The sequence below is a fragment of the Maniola jurtina genome, chromosome 2 (genome assembly GCF_905333055.1).
Source record: "Maniola jurtina chromosome 2, ilManJurt1.1, whole genome shotgun sequence".
Taxonomy (NCBI): domain Eukaryota; kingdom Metazoa; phylum Arthropoda; class Insecta; order Lepidoptera; family Nymphalidae; genus Maniola; species Maniola jurtina.
Window position 1 is genome coordinate 9,966,748 of NC_060030.1, and position 16,255 is coordinate 9,983,002.

Below are 16,255 nucleotides of genomic sequence, written 5' to 3' on the forward strand. Positions count from 1 at the left end.
CGTGCGTGTGTGTGTGTGTGTGTGTGTGTGTGTGTGTGTGTGTGTGTGTGTGTGTGTGTGTGTGTGTGTGTGTGTGTGTGTATGTGTGTGTGTGTGTGTGGATATGGGTGGGTGGGTGTTTTGTGTGTATGTTTGTGGGTGGATGTGTGGGAGGGTGTGGGTGGGTGTGAGTGTTTGTTTGTTACTCTCTCACGCAAAAACTACTAAACGGATTTGGCTGAAATTTCATATAGAGATACATTATCTACTTTGGATTAACACATAGGTCATATTATGTATTTGTATAGGCATTTCTATGGCATTTAAATCAATCTTTCAAATAGGAAGGTTTTTCAAAAATGGGCGGCAACAGTTATAAATATAATAACGAGATCATATTTTCTAATTCATGATTTTATAATAATTTGCTGAAGCTAAATCTCTATGGCATTACAGCGGCAATCTCGATCATATTATTACAAGGTAAACCCTTACGGGAGGAACCCAATTTAGTTGTGTACAAGTTTATTTGCCTATCCGTCCCCTGGGCATGAAGATATTAAATGAAAGAACAAAATTGTGATGTCGTCTTAGTATTGAAAATTAGTTTCAGTAATAATTTTGTCGACAGTAAAGAGGTAAATATGCAGAAGGATGTAGGAATCCGACGCCACGCATCACTATAAGTACTAAAAAACCACCTTCTATTATAATAGGAGTAGTGAAAAGAGTCAGGAACCTCAACAGTGAGTTACTATATGCTAAGAGAGAGAAAGAGGTAAATACTTATAACATACTATTTCTCTATCCACGTCTGTGTATCTACTCGTTTATAGCTTCAAATGTTCTTGATGTATTACCCATTGCTTTTCGGATGTTTTTCTAACTTTTCAACTTATTTTTTTAAGACCGAGTTATATTATACCTTACGAAGAGTAGGAGAACTTAAGCCTCCAAAGTAGGTATTAAAATAAGGTTATCGTGGAATTATTAACGAGGCATTAAGAAGTTTTCTGTTAACTCAGCTTAGCTTTCTTACGGTGTGCAAAAACAAGGGATCGAATTAAAGAAAAGCTTAGTAATTTTCCATTCAGCGAGTGAAGTGACGCGAGCAATAAATCTTGGTAACGAGTTTTCTTTTTGGCCACGCCGAAAACAGCTATTCGTAGGTAGGTATTAGTTTTAATTAAGTTAATATAATGGTATCAAAAAACCGGCCAAGTGCGAGTCAGACTCGCGCACCGAGGGTTCCGTACTCGGGTATTTTTTGCAACATTTTGCACGATAAATCAAAAACTATTATGCATATAAATAAATAAAAATCTGGTTTAGAATGTGCAGGTAAAGCCCTTTCATAAATGATACCCCACTTGGTATCTTACTTTGAAAATTACACATTTTAATTTTTTTTTTAATGATGTAACCACAAATTGACGGTTATCGGATTACTTGTGCTATATTTACTTGTGCTATAAGACCTACCTACCTGCCAAATTTCATGATTCTAGGTCAACGGGAAGTACCCTACAGGTTTACCTGACAGATACGACAGACGGACAGACATAACACACACGGACAGAAATAAAATCCACATTAATTTTTGATCATCGCTGAATTTTATTAATCAAATGCATGACTGAACAATTAATGAGTTTGATAATTAATTTCCATGAACAATCATCAGTACAAATAAGTAATACCAATCCAGCATCAAACAATTTACAGAAGAGCTCTTATGACCCCAACAGACGAACAAATATGGTGCGGTGGATTTGACCCGTCCGTCCGCGTATGACTGACTGACTGATCTAGCGTCGCACAGCTCAAACTAGTGGACGGATCGGGCAATTTGCTTGCATGACTAGACATCCACTCAGAAAGGATTTTTGAAAATTTAACCTCTAAGAGGGTAAAACAGAGGTTTTAAATTGTGCAAGCCACGCGGACGAAGTCGCGGGCATAAGCTAGCTCTACTTCTAAATAAGACAATAGAAATGGTAGGTATTATCTTTACCATAGGGATCTACGCAAATAGAAATAGTTTACTTTTACAATAACCTACATTGATGTAAGTCATCATTGTCCATCGGCAAAGCTACAATTTCGCGCTTTCTTAAAATGTCATAAGGCAAAAGATCTATCTAGATCCTCTCGGTTAATCCGACAAAAGCGATACTTTTCATTGCTCACTCATTATGGGCAGGCATGAGGGCATTCCATCAACGCGTTAGATAAGATTGCCATATCAAATAGGTACATGCATTTCGGCGTGCGGCGGATTGTCTGTTAAGGCTTTTAGTTTTTAAGTAAACAATTCTCAAAAAACAGCCCGTACTTCGTTCTGCGTAGGCTGCTAACAGCGACTGGGCATTATTAACGGTCCATTAGATCTCGACAACGCTCCTCCCAGATAGGCTTTAACAGACAATGATCTCATTCGTGAGGCTTAAACTCTTAGGCCGATAAGTTCAGTGTTGGACAGTTTTTAAGTCGGGTAAGAAATCGGTTGAGCACTCAACGGACGTGCTAACTACCTAAATAAAATACTTTATGTACGAATTTGGAAACGACATGATATCATGACCAGAAATACAGTAATTTGAATTTATGACAAGTAAGTCTGTATATTACACCTATATCAATTAGCTTGTGCCCGCGATTTCGTCCTCGTGGATTTGATTTTGATACCATTGATGTATACGATAACATGACTAGTGAAAATCATCCGCTCTCACACGACATTTATCTCTTGACTAACTGACATGTTGAGTGTATGTAACGAGTACCTATATTGTAAAATATACCTACATATTATTATACTTATTGTAGGTTTTAACAGGTTTCGTTACCGAAAATTATTTTTAAAAACCTATTTGAATATTAGCTGTTCATAAAATATAATCGTTTTAACCGTTTTGCTTGAAATACATAGGTATCATAGAATTTAATAGACTCTAAACAAGGTGCTAGAGGCAGCCATTCAAGAAATTTAAAAACCTTTTTAGGGTTCCGTACCTCAAAAGGAAAAGATGAACCCTTACAAGGTCACTTTGTTGTCTGTCTGTCCGTCTGTTGTGTCTGTCAAGAAAACATATAGAGTACTTCCCGTGCATCACAAAAAAAAATTAAATCTGTTAATGAAAGTGTTAGGTGTGTACCTATATATTGTACGATGGTATGGAACCCTTCGTGTGCGCTCCGACTCGCACTTGGCCGGTTTTTTTTGCCATAAAATGTATCGTTGTGGTTAAAATTTTTAACAAGACTGCTTAATAGTTGCAAAGTTGAAAGTATCGTATCGCAGAATCTTCTGTGTTATAAAACTTTAAATTGTTGAAACTAAAAGTTTTCAGTGGAACACTTATCGGATTAACAATTCAAACTTTTCGCAAATAGTAGCATTTTGTTCTCTGGCTCTTTGTGGTTCATTAAGAAATAGAAATAGAAACATGTTTTATTCAAAGATACGTTTACAAAACGTGCTTTTAAATCGTCAAATGAATCTAAAGGCGTAAACGCGTACCGCGTAGCGCGTCACTGCAGCGCGTCGCGGCTGGAGAGAATATCGTGCGGGGCGCTGCCGCGACGCGCAGTTCAGCTGCAGTTCAGTTCAAATGCGTGGGCACCTTTAGTATCTGCCACAGGTGCGGAATGCCTTAATTTCAATTTAGGTTTGTTACATGATATAGAGTGGCAATATGATGTAAATTGGATACACACGTAAAATTGCCATTAATTCTAGGCTCTTAGCCCTAAACTGATATTTTGAAAATACTTACTGAAAAAAAATAGAAAACTAAAATGTTTTAAATCCTGTGAGTAACATTTTGATTTTCTGTGATAAAAATATGTATCCTATGTTCGTTCTCTGGGTGATATAGATAGATAGATATATCTGAGTCAGGAGGTCAAATATCTCTATACCAAATAGATGATACGAGCGGCTTCATCCTTGTGAGGATTTTTTTTAAATCTCTTAGGAACTCTTAAATTTTGCGGGACAAAATGTAGCCTGTGTCTGGTTCCGGGACGCTATCTATCTCTGCACCTAATTTCGTTAAAATCCGTTAAAGTTAGCAGACAGACGAACAGATAGATAAAAAACTACAAATAGACTACTGTGATATCAAACTAACAAGCTATAGTCACCAAGATAATGTGTAGTTGGATATGGAAAAATTATATAATGAGAAAAAAAATTCGTTTAAAAAATACTTTATTTCTGATTATTCCTTTTTTTATTTATGGTATATAGAAATTATATGTAATAAACCAGAAAAATTGGCAAACCCCATACCATATACCCATCACAACGTGTTATCTAAATTACAATCAATTTGATGAAAAGAAAGACATTTTCAGTAAGTAAGAGGAAAAATAAAAATATTATGTTCGAAAACAGTTTCACTCATTTATTTCATAAAATCATTTTGTGTTTCACTTTGTGAAAAAAAAATTGTGCTTCAATTTTTTTTTTCAGAACTCACTAGGTAAAAATTTCAGTTCGTAGAAGTAATTATTTCAGCCGTTTAATTTATCGGCTTGGTCGTTTCATAGCCTTTCCCCACAGGTATCTACCTACTATGGAGAAATAACTTTCTTTTCTCACAACGTTCAACCAAGCGAAAAGAGAAAGATAAAAATGGCGATTTTGGCTCTTTTGTCCTTGTGTAAAATAATTGTGGAAGAGATATAATATTTCCTTTAAATCGATTTTATATAAATCATTATAATCGTAAACACAGATACACCAAGCATTTTTTAAAAAGGTAGTTCGGTCATAGAGTTCTGCGTTTCTATGCCCAGAGTGATCAGTTAAATACGTCAACTAAAATATAATATTATTTCCTTCTTTTTGAGTAATCGCACAACACTAGGCCATTGAGCGAGGGATAAACGCCGAGGTTAAAGGGAATATAAAAAATTAAATTAAATGTTCCACTATCGAGAAAGGCTGAAATGCTGCTTTAATCCGTACTATATCTTAACTTTATTGAACCTATGTCTGAAAGATCTTGTCCCAGTGAACAAATCGCCTGGGATCGTATTATTTCGTGCGTAGATTTATTGGTGCAAGCGGTCCAAAGCAGGAACCTTTTGTAAGGTTTCAACATAAATTCTTGTCCTATTTAAACGGTTATTTGGGAAAGAACGATTGATGTTTGAAGGTTATTATAACGTTAGTTAAAAGTGATATAAGTTAGTGTCACACAATCTATACCTGCTTCTCTACTAATATTATAAAATGTGAAAGTGTGCCTATCGGTGTGTGTCTGTTTGTCTATTAACTTTTCACGGTCCATCTGTTTAACCATTTTTGATGAAATTTGATACAAAGATAATGATCCTCTATCAGTCCGCATGTGTCTAAGTTTATATGAAAGTCCGTCCTTTTCAAGTTATTTCCATGAAAATTGGTATTTGGGTTTTCTGTCACAAATGAAGAAAATGTGTTTCAGGGATTTTTTGGAAATTTCATCCCCACTGTGATTTTCTAAATTCCACCCGAGCAAAGTCGGGGCAGTTCAGCAAGTAACTACTTATAATAGAATCAAATCTTTTTTGCAGTGAGTAGGTATTTATGTAGGTAATACAGGTAGTATAGGTACTTTATGTAGGTAATACAAGACGTACTATAGGTACTTTACGTAGGTATTTATATTATGAACATGTACATGTATCATTTTGCATTTTGCCTACTTCAGGTCTGCAAAGGTTGATTTTAATTTTCTTCCAAATACACGATTCCAATAATAGCTAGTTTATTGAATTGTGGATGCCTTTTTTTATATTGGACCTTTTTTGATCAATCAAATGAAAGGGATCGGTAACTTGGTATAATAGAAAAACCTAACAAAAACTTACATAGTTCATTACCTTTTAGTACCTACTTATAAATGAAAATGTGAACTATTCTTTCATGATGTACGAAAGGGTGTTTGTTTTGAATTTCACTATTTTTTCTAAGAAGGTAAACTGTATGTATGATATTATTTTACTAATTATAACCAAGTGCACAACACCTCAACAATGACTCCTTTCCAAAATCACCTTTTTCAACAGGATACGAAATATGAAGACAAATATTTTGATTAAAATTAATTAATTGGAAGCATGTAGATACACTGTACACTTACTACCCCTAATACAGAAGAACTTACTTTCACACCAAGTGCTCTTATATTAAATTTCCTGCAGTTCCCAACATTGTCACCAGTTTGGCTTGAATGAGTGCAGTATATAAATACCGCGGGTGAGGAAAAGTTTGAATTCAAAATCCTGTTTGAAACTTCGCTCGTATGACCAACTTATGGCGCACAAACAAAGTTATCATATTATGCCAGTATGAGTTACTTTCAAAGCATTTAGGTAGGTAATGTAGACGCTTTGTAATCAAAGTATATTATTATGATTTATGACAGAGGCAGATTAACGTAGGTCAATTAGGTTGTCACGTTTTTAACCCCCGGCCCAAAAAGAGGGGTGTTATAAGTTTGACGTGTGTATCTGTGTGTCTGTGTATCTGTGTATCTGTGTATCTATCTGTGGCATCGTAGCGCCTAAACGAATGAACCGATTTTTATTTAGTTTTTTTTTTGTTTGAAAGGTAGCTTAATCGAGAGTGTTCTTAGCTATAATCCAAGAAAATCGGTTCAGCCGTTTGAAAGTTATCAGCTCTTTTCTAGTTACTGTAACCTTCATTTGTCGGGGGTGTTATAAATTTTTAATTTACACTTGTCATACACTCAATTACCTGTTTAGGGCCTGTTCACTACTTTTCCGCTATGAGCTATTGGAGCAAGATCCCATTGCCGCCAGACCTTACTTATTTTCTGAGTAACAAAATGTGTGGGAAGGAATATTGCTTAGCGCGGCGCAGCGAGTGGCAGCTAAACAAAATACTCGTATGTTGGATACACGTCACGCCACCGCCCACTGCCGCTATACGCACCGACTTTGATATTTTGACGTGGGCGACTTCGTATAGCTTGTCATTTGGTTCCTGAAAACCGCCCAGTTTTCCGTCCCACTCGCCACACCATCAAGTCGTGGGAAAACGGTAAAAAAGCGCACTTACCGGGCGTTTCTGTTGAAACCAAACTTTTATGTTTAAGTATGTTGTTAGGTAATATGAGTGAATCTAATTATCATCTTATTTTATCTAACAATCTAAGTACACCATTTGTTTGAAAGTATATTATTTCTTTAGATTCCTTCTGACATCAATTCGTACATAATAAATACATGGATTTTTACAAAATTACGCAATACGTAAAAGGCAAAAATATCTTGAATTCAAAGAAAATGTTTTAAAAATGTCAACCGGTGTCTCCAAATCGGAGTCGGAGTGCGTCAGATAATGCCCGCCGGTTAAGGGTCCCTTTTTACACGAATTACGAGCTCCTTCCCGTTAAACTGTCAATGGTTGTGCTCAGAATACTTACCGCCAGCTCACTGAGTCGGGAAAATAGCTGTTGTTTCTGGCAAACGTTCCTTAAAGTGAGATAAAGTTGGAAAATATCTACAGATATTCCAGAGTCATTAATAAGCTACTGTTCTTACAATTGTTATGAATTTATTGTAAAGAAATATCTTTAGTATTTAGGTATATCGACAGAGATGACTTTATAATGCAGCTTGACCTCTTAAAAATGTTAGACAGTTTATGTTTCAGACTTGAAATTTGCGTATGAAAATATACTATAATAAAATATAATATATTTTTGATTGCAAACTGCTGAAAGCAAGCTTCTGATTTTACTTTTGGATGAATCCTTTTTTTTTCTCTCTCATCTGGCTTTACAAAGATTAGCCAATGTCAAGTTTGTAGTTATTTGTAATAAGTTAGTTAAACTATACAAGTATGGACCTCGTCTGTGCCAGCGCTCGCCGACATACACGCACGGCACCCCCTTAGAGCGCTTTCCAGTCAGTTTTAAAAAAAAAAAAAAAAAAAAAACACTCCAAAAAGGCAGAGCACGCCCGCGCCAGCTAACACCAACACAGACGAAGTCCGGATGAATCCTTTTACATTTTAAAGAGTGATGAAAAAGATCGCTTAAGATACAGAGAGCCAATTACTAAACTTGCTCTATTAGTATATTTCTAGTTTTTCCTGTTATGTACAGTAAAATTATAGGTATATGAATGTTTAAAACTAAATAACTATATAAAACATATTACGTGTGTACTTTTATACCCATTGAAATGCTTTTCGATACAGATAGGTACCTACTCCATAATATTATGGAAATAATGTGAACAGTTGCCCAGGAAGCTCCCAACTGCTATAAGGGGTAAACACAAACTGAATCCTTATTGAAACTTAGCAACATGTTTAGCCTTAGTAAAGCGAGGTATATCTGAAACATGGCATAATAAACAACAAATATTGCTTTTCATTTTCCGAGAAGAACCTACCTATATAAAGTTAACAATGTGCAACCTATTGTATTATGGACTATGTTCCATGTTCATGTTAAATACATGTTAGCGGTGTTACCTAAATATTTCATATATTTTTTATCTTATCCAGGTTTCTAATTTTAATTTTGAATAATATTGGTGCCAAGCACGTACCTACCTTCCATTTTGGAAACTACTTTTAATACTTTATTGTTTATTAAGGGACTTAAAATTGAATCATTTTAAAAGGCACGGAAAAAAGTTGAATATTTATTTATTTACTAGCCGATGCCCGCGGCTTCGCCCGCGTGGATTTAGGTTTTTGAAATTCCGTGGGAACTCTTTGATTTTCCGGGATAAAAAGTAGCCTATGTGCTAATCCAGGATACTATCTATCTCCATTCTGAATTTCAGCAAAATCCGTCCAGTGGTTTTTGCGTGAAGGAGTAACAAACATACACACACACACACACACACACACACATACAAACTTTCGCTTTTATAATATTAGTGTGATATCCTCCATACTATCATTATAAATACGAAAGTGTGTCTGTCTGTATGTCTGTCTGTCTGCAAGCTATTCACGGCTTAACAGTTTAACCGATTTTGATGAAATTTGGTACAGACTTAGCTTACATCTCGGGGACGAATGCCCATCCTTTAAACCGATTTATATGAAAGGCACAGAGGTAGCGTATTTATGTGTAGCACGGGTAGCACCCAAAAATTGACATAGGCAAACATGGAATTTTTTAAAAAACCTAAATCCACGCGGTCAAAGTCACGGGTAATTTTAAATAAATTTTTAAATTCTATGTAAAAAAGATAAGTTAAAAGCTGTTTATAAAGTGTCGCTATAATATATTCAAGGATATTTTTAAAAATCTCAAAGACAGGAAAGTATAATTAAAGTCAACTCTTTGAAGACTGCTAATTTTCTTTGTAAATAGGTAGATACAAAAGAAATCAACGGTCTTTATAAAAGTTACTTTTAATTTTTATTAAAGCGAGTAAAACAGGAAAGCCATTGAAATTACGACCTGCGTCGGTACTTAACTACCTTTGGCCATTTTTAGATCAATCTACAGGGTGTAACCAGAAAGAACGCTACCTAGCAAAAACGTAGACAGGTGATAATACTGATAATTACTGATAAGATACCACGCGAAAAAATAAATAACAAGTACAGAAGGTTCACTCCGTAACGACGTTCAAATAAACTCTTGTTATGGTTACGTCGCAATAAAGTGCAGTTCAGCTCACAAAGCGCTGCAGCCTGAAATTTAACAAAGCCTCTCTTTCTCTTACGTTGACTATAACCTCTTAACTCTCTCTCTCTCGTAAGATAAGACTTAGGGCGTTTGTTCATTCGTATTCAATTCGTATACGTTTTCGTAAAAATACGATCAACGCACTCGAACTGAACTGAGTGGCACTGCGCGCCACGGCAGTGTGCTGCCCATGTTCTCTCTAGCCGCAACGCGCCGCTCTATTTCGATATGCAGTATGCTCCGTACAAAATTATAGAAATAATATTTTGCCGCTCTGTGCCGCGTAGTGCAGTCACGCGCAGTGCAGCTGCAGTTCAGTTCTAGTGCGTACGCACCTTTATTCTTACGTCAAAATTCCGTCAAATACGAATCGTAAAAGTGCCCAAACGCCCTTACGGTAGAACCGTCAAAGAGGTGCGCCATCGCAGGTACATTTACAATCAAGAAGCTCCATAAGCTCTAATTACATTGTTAACAATAATATGTGTACCTAACCGTAGCGACATAACCGAGGCTAACATTATTAACCGATCATCCTCTGAGGACTTCGTAACGCTACCTATTTAGATAAGCTATCTCTAATTAAACCCAGGTTTGTGAGCGTCTATCAATACAACATAACTCGTATACATATAGAACAGGGATTAAAGTTAAGGCTTAAGTACAATCTATAAATTGCAGGCTATGTTCGTATGTCATTATGAAATGGATAATACAGGCAAGTAATAATGGAGAGTAATTTGAAGCAGCTTATCATCAGTCACAATAATTTTAAAACCCCCATCATAAAACTTTCATAGTTAAAAGTTTACGAACTTGTAGAAACTGTCTTATTTGCAAATGAATAAATTAGCTTTGCGAAAGACTTAAAAGCTATCGCAGACGATCTATAAAAATATAGTCAGACCTTTAATGTCTACGAAAATACAACACAGTTTTATTATTTACTAGAGGATGCCCGCGACTTCGTCCGCGTGGATTTAGATTTTTATAGATCCCGTGGGAACTGTTTGATTCGTAGCAGACAGACAGAGAGATAGACAGACAGACAGACACACTTTCGCATTTATAATATTAGTATGGATTAAATTGTACTGTGTTTTTATTGTAATAAAGCTTTATACTACTACCAATACATAATAAAATTAATATTACTACATTTTAGCGCAAACGGCCCAAAAATATCGATTATATCAGAGAATTGTTTGGGATTGTTTGGAATAGCCCTTCTGTATATTTAATTCAATGTGTCAAAGTCAAAGCCAATTAAGTACCTACCTCTTACCTCTACCTACCTACCTCTACCTACCTCTAGGTCTGTGTTAGCTCGTGTAGTATGTGTTATTTCTTGTCATGGAGATTAATGTGCTAGTATACAAGAGCGTTAGCTATTTCAGGTAATTACGCGGAACATAAAATGAGAACATCCACGGGAGCTAAAGTTTTCTCAAGTACTACACTTAGTCACTAGAGCAATTCACTACTTTAGTTCAGTCATCGTAGTTTACCTACTTAGGTTAATTAAGGTAAATACTATGCAAACGATAAACTAACTTGGTCTAAAATCTAACAAAATACATATAATATAGGCAAACGAAAGTGATAAGCGGTGATAGCCTAGTACTCAAGACGTCGTCGGTCTCCTGGTCGGGGGTCGGAGGTTCGATCCTGGATATGGTAACCTTAAAACACACATCTAACTTTTCAAAGTTATGTATGTTTTAAGCAAATTAACAAAATATCACTTGCTTCAACGGTGCAGTAAAAAAATTGTTAGGAAACCTACAAGCAATATTATAAATGCGAAAGTGTGTCTGTCTGTTTGCCTGCTACCTTTTCACGGCCTAACAGTGTAACCAATTCTGACGAAATTTGGTACAGGGTTAGCTTATATCCCGGGGACGGACATAGGCTACTTTTTATCCCGGAAAATCAAAGAGTTCCTGCGGGATCTATAAAAACCTAAATCCACGCAGACGAAGTCGCGGATATCCTCTAGTTATCTATAATGTTCTCAAAGGTGTGTGAAGTCTGCCAATCCGCACTTGACCAACGTGGTCATACTTACCCTTCTCATCCTGAGAGGAAGAGACCCCGTGCTCAGTAGTGAGCCGGATATGGGTAATGGGTATGATAACGTAATGAGGACGACAGCTAACATCAGTTTTTGCATAGTTCCCTGCCTGTGAAAGTACTCTCAAAAGAACACAAACAGACATACAAGCAGGCAGACAAAAGTTGTTGTATCTAATTGTAAAATAATAACAGATACTTATTTCAATTTTATTTACAAGTTCAAATGACTCCATAAAATATTATAAATACTAAGGTCCTCCAGAAAAAGAGCGCATTAGAAATAGAAAGCACTTACTAGAATAACAATGTCTGGGATCTGGATCCTAGTGTTAAGATCGACTGGCACCTTTTAAATGTTTTTAAGTTAATTCAAGTTTAATTAATTTTAATTTTAATTAACTTTAAGCTAGCTTTAAGTTTTATTGTAATATTTAAAAAAATTAATGTTCTATCACTGGCCTTTTTTTACAACCCTGGAATAAACTTGCAGCATTAAACCCAAGAAGCGAAAATTGTATGTCTATGTTTAAACTAGATGACTTTGGGCAAGTGTGCATAAGTATACTATGGATATGTCCATAGTTTTTCAATGGACACTCACTTTATAGAAAATAAAGTCTAAACACTACAATATCGTATACCGCGTCCATCCACAATTTATGTTTGGCCGCGCCTTTAGCAAAAGCCGTTGAAACTTTAATCGTATCAGCGCGCTGCAGGCGTAAAATAAAATTGTAGCGCTTTGAGCGTTTAAAAAATACCGGCCATCGAGGCGTTGCTTGTTGGGAAATAGTTCATAGTAACAGACAATCCAATTATTTTGTGCCGAACGCCGACCTTGGTTGGATGGTTGATCATGATAGTTTTTTTATCATTTTGGTCGAATTGACAAATACAGGCTACTTGGTTCATGTGTTCGTTTTAAAATAGTTTAGAATGTGCATTCCTATAAGTAAATCTTGAGGTACATAAGGACGGTCAAATGTAATTTGAAATATAAATTCCATGAAACTCAGAAAACACTACACTGGATCCTACGAACCCAATTTCCTGGATTTTTTTTCGCTCCATACAAATTACCTATACTCTCTACTGATATTGTAAATATGAAAGTGTGTCTGTCTGTTAGCTTTTCTAGGCCCATTCGTAATTCTGTCGTAATTAGGCACAGAGATAGCTTGCTGCCTGCAGAAGGACATATAAAATCAAAAAAGTCCTGGAAAATCAAAGTGTCCAACTGGATTATAAAAAACCTAAGTCCAGACCGAGGTCTTGGGCATCAACTACGATTTCGGCTATTTTTTTATTCTGGAAAATCAAAAAGTCACATTGAGTTTTTAAAAGACCATAATTTACGTGGGTGAAATCGCGGGCATCATACGACTATATTATAATGACGATAACCCTAGTGAAGCTGTTTTTATGGAAATGACACATGATACTGGCCCTTCTCTGCAGACTTCCCAACTTAGTCGGTAGGTACAGCAAACATAATATCCTAAATCGGTTCGTCTGTTAGTGCTGAAATATCGGGCTGATATTTTGCTTGTTCAGAGATTCTCACGCATACGATACGAATACCAGATTGAAGTCTGCGTTCATTGTTGAGGGTAGATCGAAAACAAACAAAACAAAACCCTTCACTTTGTGTTGAGTGTTTGCAACTTTATGGAAAAGACTAACGAACCGCCCCGACTTCGCACGGTAGAGAGACTATTCCAGTATACATTGTTTTCGGGTAAAAACTATTTACGCAGCGCACGTTACGAAAACTTTCAGGTGGGATATCATCATAAAAATAGCTTATTTTCACAAAATGTTCATAAATTAAAACCTATGATCTTTTTAGATATTTCTTTCTATGGCGAAGGCTTGGCGTGCAATAAATATTGTGATCCACAGCTATTTATTCCATAGCGTCATATTTACTGAGCGAGTAGATTAGAGTATTGAATATAGTATGGTTCACAGTATTTCTTGATTTTCAAATTCCCGATTGACATTCCACGGATCTTGATGAAATTTTTAATAGAAAAAATTAAGAAACTCCATTAATGATTATAACTGACAAGATATAACAAATGACTTGTTATAATTTTTGTTTAGCTACACATGTAATGTACCTAGGTATGAAGTCGAGCGAGCATATTAAAACAAAATTAGAAATCCAAGAGTGAAGCTCGCCCGACTTCATACCTAGGTACATTACATGTGTAGCTAAACAAAAATTATTTTCTACTTTTTAGTGTTTTTGGTTTTTGAAGTCTTCGGTTTTTGGATTTTCTTTTGAAAATTTTTTATTTCACAATTTTTAGTGGCCCCACTGTGCTATAATATGCTATGCCCAGTTAAAACCCTACTGTTTACTAAGCTATTACAGTGATCGCGAGCAATTTGCTCTTATCCATTGAGGAGTTCTGTTCTCCATCTCCGAAGATATTCATCAGATCTTCACCAAATTTATATGGGACCCTTTCAAACAAAAAAAAAATTTTCCAAATCGGTCCAGGGGTCTTTGAGTAATCGGGGAACATACATAAAAAAAAAAAAAAAGATCCCGACGATTTGAGAACCTCCTCCTTTTTTGGAAGTCGGTTAAAAATAGTTAGACAACCCAAACAAATAGTATATAAATAGTACCCATATTTACAGTAGCTCAAATATATCACATATTTAACTACATACATCCTGTACAAGATAATGCATGTTACTGCCGCTGTACCAATGTATTGTTTCGGTGTAGCAAAATGTGATAATTAAAAATTAAATTGTAGCGAAGTTCGGGCATTCAAAGCGACCGGGTATCGAAGCATAACACTTTGGCCCGAAATTGTCAGGCAGCTATTTTACCGCTGTTCAGGGATTCAAACGCATATGCTACGAGTGGCGTATTGAAGTCGGAACTTCCCGTTAAACGGGAGGAAAATAAACGGAATGTTTCGATTTGTTCTGTACAATGTGCAATGTATAGGTTTTCCTCGTTTAATTTTACTAGCTGATGCCCGCGACTTCGTCTGCGTGGATTTAGGTCTTCAAAATCCCGTGGGAACTCTTCGATTTTCCGGGATAAAGGTAAATCTATCTCCATTTCAAATTCAGCCAAATATGTCTGTTTTTGCGTGAAAGAGTTACAAACATACGCACATGCACACACACACACATTATTTGTCTATTCATCGGCTCTCTGATAAAAGGCAAAGAGTAGTTTGACTATTATAGGTAAGCCTTCTAAGAGGAGTAGATAAGACTTCGTTTTAGATAAAATAACGTTTCACGTGTTATAAACGGCGACAGTCATAATATTATCACAAATCCAATAAGCTGTTTCACGTTAAAATAAGCTATTTTGATTAATCTATGTTTACATTTTATTAAATTTAGTTTTAAAGAAAATTGGTTTGATTTAAAAGTGTAATCCCTGAACGTCAAAGTAAATAGGCTGGCGCAAACAATAAATCTTGGACATTTTCTTCCTGGCCAAGGCAAAAACGTATAATTAATTACCTTGCCCACTGCGTCGAGGTTGCCTTTGTAAAATCCAATCAGAGCTTTTGATTTTTATTTAGACACTAGAGAATGCCCGCGACTTCGTCCGCGTAGATGTAGGTTTTTGAAGATCCCGTGGGAACTGTTTGGTTTTCCGGGATAAAAAGTTGTCTATGTCAATAACATGGACGCAAGCTACCTCGGTACCAAATTTCATACAAATCGGTTGAGCGGATGGGTCTTTAGAGGGAATTCTTTGATTTTCCGGGATAAAAAGTAGTCTATGTCCGTCCCCGGGATATAAGCTAACCCTGTACCAAATTTCGTCAGAATCGGTTAAACTGTTGGGCCGTGAAAAAGTAGCAGACAGACAAACAGACAGGCAGACAGGCAGACAGACACACTTTCACATTTACAATATTATAGTATAATAGTATATAGTATGGATTGAGAGTGGTGCAAACAATATATAAGCACCATCAATGGTATTTTCTAATAACATTGGCCGAACTGATTAAAAAACCGGCCAAGTGCGAGTCAGACTCGCGCACCGAGGGTTCCGTACTCGGGAATTTTTTCCGACATTTTGCACATTAAATCAAAAATTATTATGCATAAAAATAACTGGTGTTTGACCAGCAGCTGACCAGTCTTCTTAATTTTATTATTAGTATCATTATGATATATACGTACTAATTAAGAATATTATATTATAGAGTATCATTTGTTTAATTCATACACACATATCAAATAAACAGTCTATGCTCATGACAGACTCCCCTGGGGCTCGACTAATTCCTCTCGCTCCACTGGACGCTGTACAACGCAATAAACTCGACGCATTCAAGTAAAGCATTCGACTGAGAGAGTTCTGATAAAAATAAGATGCGACTGCTATTGACATATTTTTTTCTGAGAAAACAATCTCGACTCTTCCGGAATAATAATATGATTTGCATCATATTCAAATCTTGTCTCTGTAGGTATACCTTCATATTCTCACCAAAGGTAGCCTGGTGGAGATTGCTAAAGAA

At 36.0% G+C, this 16,255-nt stretch overlaps 1 long non-coding RNA gene across 1 annotated transcript; it reads left to right on the forward strand.

Moving 5' to 3' along the window:
* Positions 1-5,348: 5,348 nt before the first annotated feature.
* On the forward strand, positions 5,349-16,255 carry LOC123873356. The gene is made up of 3 exons (XR_006797668.1): positions 5,349-5,511; positions 6,349-6,357; positions 16,244-16,255. It is a non-coding gene; the product is annotated as an uncharacterized LOC123873356 (long non-coding RNA).